The sequence below is a fragment of the Schistocerca americana genome, chromosome 4 (genome assembly GCF_021461395.2).
Source record: "Schistocerca americana isolate TAMUIC-IGC-003095 chromosome 4, iqSchAmer2.1, whole genome shotgun sequence".
In the NCBI taxonomy this organism is placed as follows: Eukaryota; Metazoa; Arthropoda; class Insecta; order Orthoptera; family Acrididae; genus Schistocerca; species Schistocerca americana.
Genome location: NC_060122.1, coordinates 828170539 through 828184644, shown reverse-complemented (window position 1 = coordinate 828184644; position 14106 = coordinate 828170539). Strand labels below are relative to the sequence as shown.

At 42.7% G+C, this 14106-nt stretch overlaps 1 protein-coding gene across 2 annotated transcripts in view; it reads right to left on the bottom strand.

Moving 5' to 3' along the window:
• LOC124614027 (protein FAM193A-like) overlaps positions 1-14106 on the bottom strand; it is a 228731-nt gene that overhangs the window by 158698 nt on the left and 55927 nt on the right. The window lies entirely within an intron of this gene.

Sequence of the window (14106 nt, the reverse complement as noted above, 5' to 3'; positions counted from 1 at the left end):
AAATTGTACTTTATATTTTAATACAAAGGCACACATTCCACAAATTATTTTGCTACATTTATTATAATTTTGATTTAATACACCTATGCTGTGTAGACCTTTTTATAATGAATGTAGTTTGCCATCATAGGGTGACAGTTAAAACCACAGAGAGGACGTCCCCACACGTGAATTGTGTCGTGGCATGCCTCAGTCCACCAAGGGACCAGAACAAGGTGTGGTAAAGAGAAAGTGCGAGGAATGGAATGTTCTGCTGTAGTAAGGATAATGTTTATAAGATATTCCACCTAGTCATCACAACTGGGGAAATCTTGTTCGTCGAAGGTCACCGGGGAGGAGTAAAGCCTCCAGTAGGCCTTAATTAGCTGCCATCTGGATGTGCACGGAGGTGGGGTAGGAGTCAGCAAATGGATAGCACACAGGAAATGGTCACTCATGTATGTGTCCGAGAGAAGGACCACTCGAGACAATTGGCAAGCTGGACAGTGCAGAAGGATGGGTCCAAATGGGAATAGGTGTGCATGGAGTCTGAAATGAATATGGGTGCTGCTGTGTTAAGGCAGATGAGGTTAAGTTGATTGAGAATGTCAGTCAAGAGGGCTCCTCTCGGACAGGTTCTGGGACAACCCCAAAGGGGATGGTGTGCATTAAAGCCACTGAGAGGTGAAAAGGGGTGAGGTAGCTGACCAATAAGCTGGAGGAAGTCTGCCCTGATGACATCAAATGACAGAGGCATGTTAACAATAGAAATGGATAAAGGTCAAGTGAGGCAGCAAAAGGTGAACAGCAACAGCTTGAAGACTGGTAGTCAGGGAGGTGGGTTGATTATGATCATCATCCTGTGTGAGTAGCATGACTCCCCCATGTGGTGGAATGCCGGCCTCGGGGGAAAGTCAAAATGGAACAGGAAGAAATGCGAAAACTCAAGGTGGTCATGAGGAAGCAATTTTGTTTTGTCAAGGCAGAGAAGAAGTGGACTCTGTGATTCTTAAATCAGCTATAAATCCTCTTTGTGGGATCGAAAAAAGGCTGTGAATGTTCCATTGGAGGAGAGTCATGATGAGGAAAAAGTGAAGGTGTGTCATCTCGGCGGCTGTCAAGTGCCATCCGGCAAAAACTCACTGCTACAGCGCACAGAGGCAGGAGAATCCTGCTCCATGATGTCCACAGAAGTGTCAGCTTTGTTCTGCTGTCGGCCTGCAGAGTCCAACACAGAAAAACATTTAGTGGTGCGCATCGGTGATACAGGGGCTGGTCGGGCGAGGGTCTCACATGGCAACACTGTCGAAGAGGATCTTCGAGTCAGCGAAGGTGAAGACCATTTGCCTTTGTTTGACTTCTTTGAGCCTTTCTGGATAGCAGAGGAAGACTCACGTGTTGGTTGGGTGGAGGGACATAGGAAGTCTTCAGAGGAGCATTCCTTCTGTCCTTTCCAGCCTGCTGGTTGTGTAGCTGGTGACTTTGCCCCGTGAGGTGCGAGTTTGATAGCTTGTTGCACAGTTGGATGCAGACAAGGCGATACTACCATGACACTGCGCGATTTCACAACCTCAGAACTAAATCTGAGGTCACATGTCTGCATGGCCAAATCGTTTATGGAGTGAGGTGTAGCAAGAACAGTACTGTAAGTGCCAGACAGGAGAATGCAAGGTCTGCGACTGGCCAATAACTTGCGAGCGACCGGGTAAGGTACATTTTCCTTTACCTGGATTGCCTGGACAGCCTGCTCAAATGGATACACAGGACAATCTCGAGAGGCAGCGGCACGGTCGCCACTGCAGTTCATACAGTGGGGAGGAGGTGGTGAACAATTGCCATCGTGCACACCCCTACCACAGGTTACACATTTGGCTGGGTGTCGACAATACATTCGAGGGTGGTTGAAATGATGACACTGGCAGCAGCGCACTGGGTTCCGAATGTGATAATTTTATAGCCTCCTTTGACCTTGGAAGGAAGCACCACTCTACCAAAGGTGAGAAAAAGAGTACTTGTGGGCACTAAGGAAGTATCTACCTTTTTCATCACCCAATGGATGGCAATGACACCCCTATCAGAGAGGCATGTTTGGATTTCAGCCTCGGTCAGACTGTTGAGCAGCATAGTGTAAATAATACCACGGGAAGATGGTGGTGGTGGTTAGTGTTTAACGTCCCGTCGACAACGAGGTCATTAGAGACGGAGCGCAAGCTCGGGTGAGGGAAGGACTGGGATGGAAATCGGCCGTGCCCTTTCAAAGGAACCATCCCGGCATTTGCCTGAAACGATTTAGGGAAATCACACAAAACCTAAATCAGGATGGCCGGAGACGGGATTGAACCGTCGTCCTCCCGAATGCGAGTCCAGTGTGCTAACCACTGCGCCACCTCGCTCGGTCCACGGGAAGAATTCAGAGTTCTATGGGCCTTGACACAAACAGGATAGCCATGGAGAAACGAAGTGGCAAGCAGAAGTTGTGCTTGAGAATCAGAAATAGTCTCCAAAAGCAAAGTTCCATTGGGTAAACGACAGCAGGATCTCACAGCGCCGCCAACTGCATCACCCACCTTTCTGAATAAAAAACAGATTTACCGTTGAAAAGGACTGCCCATCTTCAGTACATGAAACCACAAGGAACCAAGGTGCAGCTGGGAGGGTCTTTGAATTGGGAGCTTCATTCCATTAACATTTGGTAGACTTGGACTGCAGAGACGATCATTGGCTCATTGTCAGAAAATCCCCCACGATTGCCAGTGTCTCCAACAGCATACTCCTTCCAACTGGGGGCCCCCTTCACAAGGGGACGCACCAGTCTTAGGTGATTGTTCACACCTCAGGTCACACCTCCCAAACACCTGACAGAGGGACCAATCGGCAATTTGGGAAGGTAGCAGCTCAGGCATCACCCCTCCCTGGACCGGGCCTGTACCAGGGGTATGTGTGATCCAGGGCCGGGAATTACAAATTACCCAGTCACCTGTTACACGTCAAGACATGTGGGCCGTGGGGAGTGAAAAACAGTAGTGAGACTATTCTTATGGCCACTATGGATAATGCGGAACATTCCCAAAAACACCCAGACATGTTCCCCAAGGGAGGAGGAAAAGAACAGCAAGAGGATAGACATGCAGCATGGAAGGGAAGAGATTCTGCAAAGGCTGGGACCCTTTGGTATCCAAGCAAGAACCCCCCAAAGACCAGTGAGCACCCTCGGAGCATCAGTGGCATGGTGAAGCAAATGAAGTTTTAGAAACGTTAATATTGTTTTAGTGAGCTACATCTACATCTGCACCTCCACCTATACTCAGCAAACCACCATGAAATGCATGCCAGTAGGTATGTCCCACTGTACCAGTTATTAAACAACTGGTACAATGGAATCAGGGTTTCTTCCTGTTCTGTTCACTTATGGTGCATTACAAGAATGATTATCTGAATGCCTCTGTCCGTGCAGTAATTATTCTAATCTTATAGTCATGATCCCTATGTGAGCAATACATAGGGGGTTCAGGTATATCGCTAGAGTAATCATTTAAAGCCAGTTCTTGAAACTTTGTTGACAGACTTCCTCAGGACAGTGTCTTCTAGTTTAGTTCCTTCAGTATCTCTGTGACACCCTCCAAGAGATTAAACGAACCTGTGACCATTTTTGCTGCCACTCCCTGTACGTGTTCAATATCCCCTGTTAGGCCATTCTAGTACGGGTCTGGTCCCATGAGTGATTTGTAAGCAACATCCTTTGTAGACAAACTGAACTTCCGCAATATTCTACCGATAAACCGAAGTCTACCACCTGCTTTGCCCACAACTGAACCTATGTGATCCATTCCATTTCATATCCCTATGAAGCCTTACACCCAGGTGCTTGTATGAGTTGGCCGATCCCAACAGTGACTCACTGATATTATAGTCATAGAATACAACATTTTTTTTATTTTGCGAAGTGGACAATTCTACAGTTCTGAATATTTATGGCAAGTTGTCAATCTCTGCACCACCTTGAAATCTTATCAAGATCTGACAGAATATTCATGCAGCTTCTTTCAGATAGTACTTCATTATAGATAAACTGCATCATCTGCAGAAAGCCTGGCTTTACTATTAATATTGTCTGCAAGGTCATTAATATACAACATGAACAGCAAGAGTCTCAACACACTTCGCTGAGGCACACCCAAAGTTACTTGTACATCTGACAATGACGGTCCATCCAAGATAACATACTGTGTTCTCCCTATCAAAATGTCTTCAATACAGTCACAAACTTCACTTGATACCACGTATGATCATACATTTGACAATACGTGCAGGTGTGGTACCAAGTCATATGCTTTTCGAAAATCAAGAAACAGAGCACCTACCTGTTTATCTTGATCCACAGCTTTCACTGTGTCATGTAATGTATGTATACGACAGAGATTCCCTCCCACTATTAACTGTTCTATTGGGCTCATATCTATCCATTGCATGGTCAACTACTCTTTTAAACTAGAGCCATAGTTCCTCTACATGCTCCTGCCCTGTGCCGAAAGGCATTGTTAGCTGGAACAGGCCGAAGATATGCTTTATTTGTGCTGCACATTTCAGCAATTTTGAGTGAGATAAACTTATGTTGCAGTGTTCTTCCTCGGCTCTCCAGCGTATGAGGGTGCATAGAATTAGCCAAGCGAAAAATCCATGCAATATGCACGTTTATTTATATATATATATATAAAAGCTGACTTAGGAATTTTCCTTTGTGTGAAACTGCTTGTACAAAATCGTGTGCCAATTTAAAGTTCTAGATTCACATATTTTACTGTTCATGTTGTTTCTGCGTAATCTTGTAATTGTATCAATACCTGTTTCTATTGTGATATATTGCGAATTTTAGAACATACACGAGGGCTGCGCAATAAACTCTTTCTGTTATCGTCAATTGCAGGCTTAAACTTAATTGTGATTTTTTTACAAATTTTGAGAATAGTAGGACTATCCTTGTTCAAAACAATCGTTCTCTAACTTCATTGAACAACTATGTGGGAAACAGATTATTTTGAGAATTTTCGGACACTACCACTGACCATTGCATAATCAACAAGCAGTTTGTAGCAAATCGGTGTTTGTGATAATTAACTTCAAAACATTTTAGGAAACTAGTAGTTTTCACCACAGGATTTTGTGTTGCCTTAATAGAAAGCTCGTTTTGTGTATTTGCTTCAATTCTAAAAGGGAATTAGCAACTTTTCAGCTTAATATATTAAAAGATCATCAGCAGGCTTAATTTAAAGTTATTTGTTCAATGCCTTGTAATACAATGAACCAGCCAAAATGCAGCCCCACTGTGAATGCTGTTCTAAAATACAGGCCGAGTTGGTTGCCATTCGGAAGCAGCTGGAAATCACCCTGACTACTGTCAAACGATTGGCAGCTGCTGCGAATCAGTATGTTGCAAGAGCTCCTGAGAGCCGTGTACCTGTGATACCTGTACCAAAGGTACCTCCAGTACTATCCCCTCCTGTGGACCCTATCTCCTCTGCACGAAGTACAGGATCTGTCATTACTCACCCATTTGACTGTGAGTTATGTGTCAATGGTATAGCTAAGTGTCCTGTTTGGTGTTGATGGGGACTAGGGAGGACTCAACACTGTTGTACTGACCGCCTAACCAACAAGTTTGAGGTGCTGTCTTTCACTGAAACTGAGCCAGTGGGACTCATTTCACCTGTTTTGGGGAAACCTGTTTTGTCCGATGTTAGGAGGAGGCAAATGCGAAAGGGTAGGAGTCTATTAATCGTTAGCAGTTCAAATGTATGGCAAATGATGGAACCCCATAGGGAAATGGCAGCAAGCGTGGAAAGGACTTAAGGTGCACTCAGTGCATATGCCTGGGGGCTTCATTCATCATGTGCTATTCCGGCAGCTACTGAGGGTACACAGTTCAAAGAACTACAGATTGTGGCACACGCTAGAACAAATGATGACCGTTGTCTGCACTCCGAGGACATTCTTGGGTCATTCCACCAACTGGCAGAGAAGGTCGAGAAGACCAGAATTGCGCAAGGAGGTTCAACAAAGCTAACAATTTGCAGCATTATCCCCAGAACAGATTGCGGCCCTTTGGTTCTGAGTCAAGTGGAAGGATTGAACCAGAGACTTCTTAAGTTGTGCGACAATCTAGGCTGTCACTTCCTGGACTTGCGCCATAGGGTGTGAGAGCTGTAGTGTCCCCCTAAATGTGTGAGGTGTGCATTACACACCAGAGGCTGCTACTCAGGCAGCTGATAGTGTAGGGTGCACATAAGAGTTTTTTATATTAGGTGATTCTCCATCCAATCCAGATAATGAAAGCTGTAGAAAACCCAGAAGTATTGGTATACGACCAACAGAAATGCCTCCCACAGGTGAGAGTATTAAATCCTAATGGTAAACTGCCAAAGCTTTTGCAACAAAATGCCAGAGTTTGAAGAGCTCATAAAACACAGTGAAGCTCACATAATACTAGGTGCAGAAAGTTGGCTGAAACCTAAAAATTGATAGCGGTGAGATTTTTTGGGAAAATTTAATTGTATATCGAAAGGAGAGGCAAATAGGGAACGGAGGTGGTGTATTTGCCTTCTATCGGTCACCAGACTCATCTCCTGATGTAACCGAAAACTTTAGAGAAAACTTCAGTTTGCTCAGCTCCCTAATCACACTGTAATCATTGATGGAGACTATAATCATCCAACAATTAATTGTGAAAATTATTTTTTTTAGTGATAGATGTGGCAAGCATCCTGTGAAACATTATAGAATGCCTTCTCTGAAAACTACCTAGAACAGATAGTTAAGAACCCTACCGATGATGGAAATCTATTGGATCTAATGCCAGCAAATAGTCTTGACATCTTTGAGGATCTCCACATCAAAAATGGCATCAGTGACCATGACTCGGAAGTGGCAACAACGATTACCAAAACATAAAGGACAACTATAACAAGCAGAAAGATATATATTTTCAATAAACTAGATAATAAATCAGTAGTGTCATATCTCAAAGAGGAACTTGAAACTTTCAGCACAGGACAGGAGCATGTGGAGGAACTCTGGCTCAAGTTTAAAAGACTACTTGACCATCCACTGGACAGACATGTACCCAGTAGAATAGTTCACAATGGGAGGGAACCTCCATGGTATACAGTCACTGTAGAGAGACTTCAAAAAAAAAAACAGAGATTACTGCAAAATAGGTGTAAAACAAAGCATAGGACTGTAGATAGAAAGTTACTGAAAGAAACATGTTCGGCTGTCAAGAGAGCAATGCATGATGCCTTCAATGGCTACCACAGCAGAATATTGTCAATTGATCTTTTACAGAACCCAAAGAAATTATGGTCATACGTAAAGGCTGTTAGTAGCACCAAAGTTAGTGTCCTGTCCCTAGTGAATGAGAAAGGAAGTGAAACTCAGAGTACCAAATGGTGAATGCTTAACTCCATTTGCACATGTTCCTTTGCAAAGGAAAACCAGGAGAATTGCCCCAATTTAATTATAATACCACTGAAAAGATGAGTGAAATAAGTAGTAGTGTTCATGGTGTTGATAAACAGCTGTAAGCTGTTATCGTTATAATTGAACACAGCGCCAGGACGCAGTGTAATCCCTGTCAGACTCTATACTGAATTTGTGGCTGGGTTAGCCCCTCTTCTAACTATAATCTATCGTAGATCCCTCAAACAAAAACCCAGGGCCAGGTCTTGGAAAAAGGAACATGTCACAACACCTGTCTAAAATAATGGTAGTAGAAGTGATCCAGAAAACTAATGTCCAATATCCTTGAAGTTGATTTGTTGTAGAATCTTAGAACATATTCTGAGCTCAAACATAAAGAGGTATCTTGAACAGAACGATCTCCTCAATGTCAGCCAACATGTATTTTGAAAATATTGAGAACTATTCGAGTAAAACAAGGATTTATTTGTGCTACAAGAATTCTGAAGTCACCAATGACTGGCATATTGATTTGTTCATACCATGTTTCTTCCCCGACATTTTGGGTATGAAACATGTGACAACCAAGTGTACTCCAGAGCTGCTGAATTTCAAGCTAATACAGCGGAGAACACAAGTTGCTCATGAGCCCTAGATGACGTCAACGACATTACAGAACGACTGATGTGTGTCATAAAGGAGACGAAATACAGGTTCACTGATATGACATTGGAACTGTGGTTCAGTCATCCCAGTGGAAGCATTCTGGATCACCAAGAGCAAAATAAGATCAACAAGTGCAGTGAAATGTGGACTTTATGCTCACTATGTTCTTCAATTTTAACAGCATAGTTTTGGCCATGAGATTGAACAATCAATAAGGAGAACTACTTAAAAGTTCAATGCCATTTGCGTAAATCAAAAATAAATAAATATGTTTTGCCACATGTGTGGCAAAACAATTTGTAACTCTTGCACCTGCACACACTTCATTCCTTGTTCATGTAATTTTGGATTTTTGGCTGAAAACAGTACTGTAATGATCCCCAAGCCTCCATAGTCAGCAGACATGATCGTATGGGACATTTTTATGTTCCCAAAAATAAAGAAAACTTTAAATGGCTATTGCTTTATAAGCATAAGCAAGATTAAAAATGCATTGTTAGGAGAGCTTAAAGTTATCCCGAAGATAAAGTTCCACAAGTATTTCATGGATTGGAAAAAGTGCTTGCAAAAGCAGTAATGTGGACTATTTTGAAGGGTTAACACTGATGTACATAAAAATATTAAAGTTATTTCCAAACAACAAAAACTCCAGTTAGTTTTTGAATGTACTGCATATGTTAAACAATATAAATGCTTCTGCAAAAAATATTTTGGGTGTCTTGATTCCCGTGACACCCCCACTCCTGGATCCACACCTGTTACATATAACTCGATCTACAAAAAGTCTCAGGTTACTATTAATACTGACCGCCAGAACATTGATATACAACACAAACCTCAATGATCCCAATACCCATCACTGGAACACACCTGAAGTTGCTTGCTTTAAGTTCGGTCAATGGCTCACTATTTGAGATAACATGCTGTATTTCCTCCTATCAAGAAATCTTCAATGCAATCACAATTTTGTTTGATCACACATTTGTTAAGGAAAGTTCATGTGGTATAAAGATAAACGCTCTTCAGAAATTTTAAGAAGTGTTGCATCTACCAGGCTGCCTTGATCCACCAGCTTTCAGGATGTCATATCAGAGAAGCGCAAACTCATGCAGAATTTCTTCCTCTTGCAAGCAGACATGCATGGAAAAATTCCCTACCTAACAATCCTCTGCAATAGCATTTGAATTTTACTGTTTACCGATTTAAATTACATAGCTGTCTCATTAGATTATTTGTTAGTCACAAAATAATAATTTCATAGTTCCAGTATTTTCATGGTGATGAAGAATTTTGTCTGCATCTACATCTACATGGTTACTCTGCAATTCGCACTGAAGTGCCTGGCAGAGGGTTCATTGAACCATTTTCATACTACTTCTCTACCATTCCACTCTCGAATGGCGCGTGGCAAAAAGGAACACCTAAATCTATCCGTTCAAGCTCTGATTTCTCTTATTTTATTATGATGACCATTTCTTCCTATTTAGGTGGGTGTCAACAAAATATTTTCGCATTCGGAAGAAAGTTGGTGATTAAAATTTCGTAAATAGATCTCGCCGCGAAGAAAACCGCCTTTGTTTCAGTGACTGCCACCCCAACTCGCATATCAATCAGTGACACTCTCACCCCTATTGCATGATAACACGAAACGAGCTGCCCTTCTTTGCACTTTTTCAATCTCCTCCGTCAATCCTATCTGGTAAGGATCCCAAACCACGCAGCAATATTCCAGCAGAGGACGGACAAGTGTAATGTAGGCTATCTCTTTAGTGGGTTTGTCGCATCTTCTAAGTGTTCTGCCAACAAAGAGCAGTCTTTGTTTCGCCTTCCCACAATATTATCTATGTGGTCTTTCCAATTACACACTCGACACCCAGGTCTCTAGTGCCGTACTAAAATATTACGATATAGTGTGGTTAGAAAATCATGTTTCATCAAGAACAGAAGTGATGCAAGTAATCATCATCACCATCATCTTCGTAAATGGCATAACAGCCCTCTGTAGAAGATTATTCCACTTTTCCCTGTTTAGTGCCGAAATCCTCCAATTTAGAATTCCAATTTTCCTTGTGTCCTCTCTGACACCTTCCTCCCACTTTAGCTTTGGTCTTCCAACTCACCTGGTTTCTTCAGGCATGGCACTGAATATCTTCTTAATCATTCTGTCGTTTACTCTCAGTACATGTCCGGCTCATTCCAGCCTTTTAATCTTAATGTAGCTGATAACGTCTGTTTCATTATATAGATTATATAATTCATAGTTGAATCTCCTCCTCCAGACATCATTTTCTTCCATTGGCCCCAGAATTTGTCAGAAGATATTTCTTTCAAATTTGTCCAGCTGCTTTTGATCAAATTTTGTGTGCTGGTGCCAGCACACCAGGCAGCAAAGAGATTGTGAGAAGATCAATAGAGGCCAAAGACACTTGCAGGAAATGCACTGCCAATACCCTCTCGCCCGCCGGTAGTTAGATTGCCACCGCAGACCAGATCATCAGTCTGTTGCACTGAATGAGTTCCAGTCTGTTATCCAGTGAGTCACCTCTAGCTCAGAATCAGGCACCACACAGCTATCAGAATAGTGTACATAGCAGACTTGTACTTCACCAGCAGTGAGGCTAAAGTGAATTAGAGCGGAAGAACTTTTAACATGGTGACTATCTAGAGTTAAGTAATTTTCTATTCTTATCAATAAGGAACCCAGTTAATATATGCATGCCGTTTGTGTTACAGAAAGAGGAAACGGGCCACTAAACAACATCCTCTCCTTGTTCCCTCGGTGCAAGCCTACAAGAGAGAACATAAAATTTTGCTTACCTCCATGTTTCAGCACCATATGTTAGCACCGGGTTTACTAAACTTTGTACAACATAACTTTAGTTCTCTGAACAGGAACTCAGAGTTCAGATGTTTTCCGAGGTCATGGTAGCACTTGTTGGCAGACAATACTCATTTTTCGACTGACACTATTTTTAAAATTTATTTCTGATCCTAAGTAGGTGAAACTACACATGACATCGAACTTATATGAACCAATTTCTATGGTTGGGGGCTCATTTGGATAAGCTTTCTTAGTTACAGGCATATACTTAGTTTTTGCCTGCATTTTTCTGTAGGTTCACCTTTCTAGCAGCTCTTCAAGAATAGTAAAGTCTACTTTCATTGCTCTTGGTGGTCTCGCAATTATATCAATATCATCTCCATATGCCAGCACATGTACTGATTTGTACAGAATAGTCTCTCTTGTACTGGTGCCCGCACCTTCTATAACCTTTTCCATGGTTATATTAAACAGAATGCCTTACTTCATTTTTTGTGATAACAGCACTTGATAACATATCCCGTATTTCAATCAGACTCCAGCTGCTTTCCATAGATTTCACCCATATTGCAACCATCAAACTTTCCCAAATTTTACAACTCTGATAACATTTGCATCACTGAGAGTTAAAAAAGTTTGCCTCTGCTTGATGCAACTGAGTAACACTGAGATGGAGTTATCCACAACTGTCTGAAATCAATCCACACTTGCTGCCCAGATCGCTGATGGCATTGAGAGCTGTAAGTGACTGCCACAAGACAAATGCGAGAAAGAAGTCACACCCTCAAAACGATCGTTGCATCACTTGGTGGGATACCATGGCCGACCTGCCTAATATTAATGGGTACTCCACCACGAATGACAGCTCTCGTTGGTGCTCAGTATAATCCTCACATTACGCCGGGTGCCTCATGATGACAACTATCGCATTTGACCAGACTGCTCTTGGACTTTGTAATCTGCACTTCTTTTCACCATTTGTGTGTCCAGTGAATACACAAGGAAGAGAGTTAGTATTTTGGGACTCGCCATGCTTAGATTCCTCTGACTTCATGTAACCAGCATTGCTGCAGTAGTGGCTGGCACCACAATAGGAACAGCATCAATTGAATAGAGAGTTAATGAAGCAAAAGTGCCAGCACTTGGTTTTACTACAACAGCTGTCAGCATCATTTGCCAGAGGTGACTTGCCCCTGGCTGTTCCTCTGTTTCATTTCTTTGGGGACGGCAATGACCACTGGGATACATATTTCCCGCACCTAAACCATCATTTTGCAGCATAAAACCTAATCAACACCAACTGGAAGTGATCATTTTTTTCTGTCATGGTCCTCTCAAGGTGTGCTAGCTTTGCTCCAGAAGTTGTCTCCTACAGTGAATGCCAAAACTTTATCATTTCCTGATAATTGTGCTTTGTTGTTTGTCTGCAGAAGTCAGTCTCGGGTGGCATGTGCTAGGTTGGAATTCTATTGGTGACGGAAGTTGCTGTCAGAATCGTGTAAGGATTGGATCGATGAGTTTCGCGGTCTTGGTGATCATTGCACTTTCATCTGCTCAGCAGGTTCTTGTCAAAAATTGTATGCTGATTCTACGATTAGGGATTTGCTTCTTCATATGCAATAGAGAAGTGCATGCACAAACTTCGTGCCACGCATATCCTACCTTTGATGAAATTCTTTAAATCACTACATCTTTTGAACTCGTGTGGGATTGTGACTGTAGAGAGGAGTTTTGTTTTGCCATAATGACTGGACATACAGTACACACACTGGAAGCACACACCCCGGTATTCTCAGTAAACAACTTCTTGTTCAGTCATTCCGAGTTGGACAGCAACACACTGAGTGCTTCCAATCACAGTTCCTTCTTGGAGGTTTTATCTCCTTTCCTCTCTAGTAAGCACACTGGGCAGTGCTGTCTTTGCTCATGACATCAGTGTTTCTCTCAGCATTAGCGACATTGCTTCTGTGTGCCACATCATGCCTATATATCAGCGAAAGATATCATGGTGTCTGTATATCAGCGTAAGATATTGTGGCCATGCACAAGGAGCTATTTTTTCGGGCTGACACTGTGCTTCACTCGGCATCAGGGTAACCTGTCAAGCTGCTGCTCACGCTGCACATGGTGGGTCCACAGATTGGTCCACAGTATCTTTCTGGGTAGATACTGGCACCCCTACTGCACATGATGGGTCAGCAGTACCTTTCCAGGCAGATATCGGTGCTGCTTCTTCTCTAATTGATAATTCTACCTATTTGGTGGTGGCCTCTCCTACACGCACCATTTCAGAGGAAGGTCACAGCCTATGGTGGTCACAAAATTATGGTGCAGTGTGTTTTCAACAGAAATGTGTCCTGCATATTCTTGTTCTTGATGATTTCTTCCAGCACTGTGGAAAACATCTTTGGGTTATATGCCACCAAGCAATTTGGGTTTTAAATTTCTGAGATCATGTGTTTGGTCTCCTTGGATATTCCATTTCACAGCACTGAACATTTGGCAACCTCCTTTTCAGAACTGTTTGCCCCTCGTTTGGGTCAGGTGGCATCAGTCGAGTTATACCTTAACTGGAAGCCAGGTTGAACCGTGCCCTACATGCGGGTGTGCCCGATTGCTCTCATTCTCCGGGATGTGGCAAAAGCGAACTGGACAAGTTGGTTGCACTACAGTGTGGTTCAAATGGCTCCAAGCACTATGGGACTTAACATATGAGGTCATCAGTCCCCTACACTAAGAACTACTTAAACCTAACTAACCTAAGGACATCACATATATCCATGCCCCAGGCAGGATTCGAACCTGCCACAGCGGCCGGCTCTCAGTGTAGTAATCCCATTTTTTTCAAGATGCTCACTCGGGCTGTGCAGAAATTTTAAGGCTCTGAATGACCAGTTGATTGTAGATTCCTTCTCAATTCCATACCCATAGGAGTGTTGCAGTTACATCCAGATTCCTGCAACCTGCTGATGCTTAACACACCCTTGACTTGTATAGGTATAACCAGATTCCATTTGGAATCGCTAGTGTCCCAGCTGCTTTTCTGGCGATTATTTAGACGACATCGTCATGACAAGGGCATCTCTGGCCGAGCACTTCCAGAATTTGCACTCCGTATTTCCTCGCTTATTGGCAGGGGGGCTGAAATGTAACCTCTGTAAGTTTTCTGATGCTCGATGGAACATCTT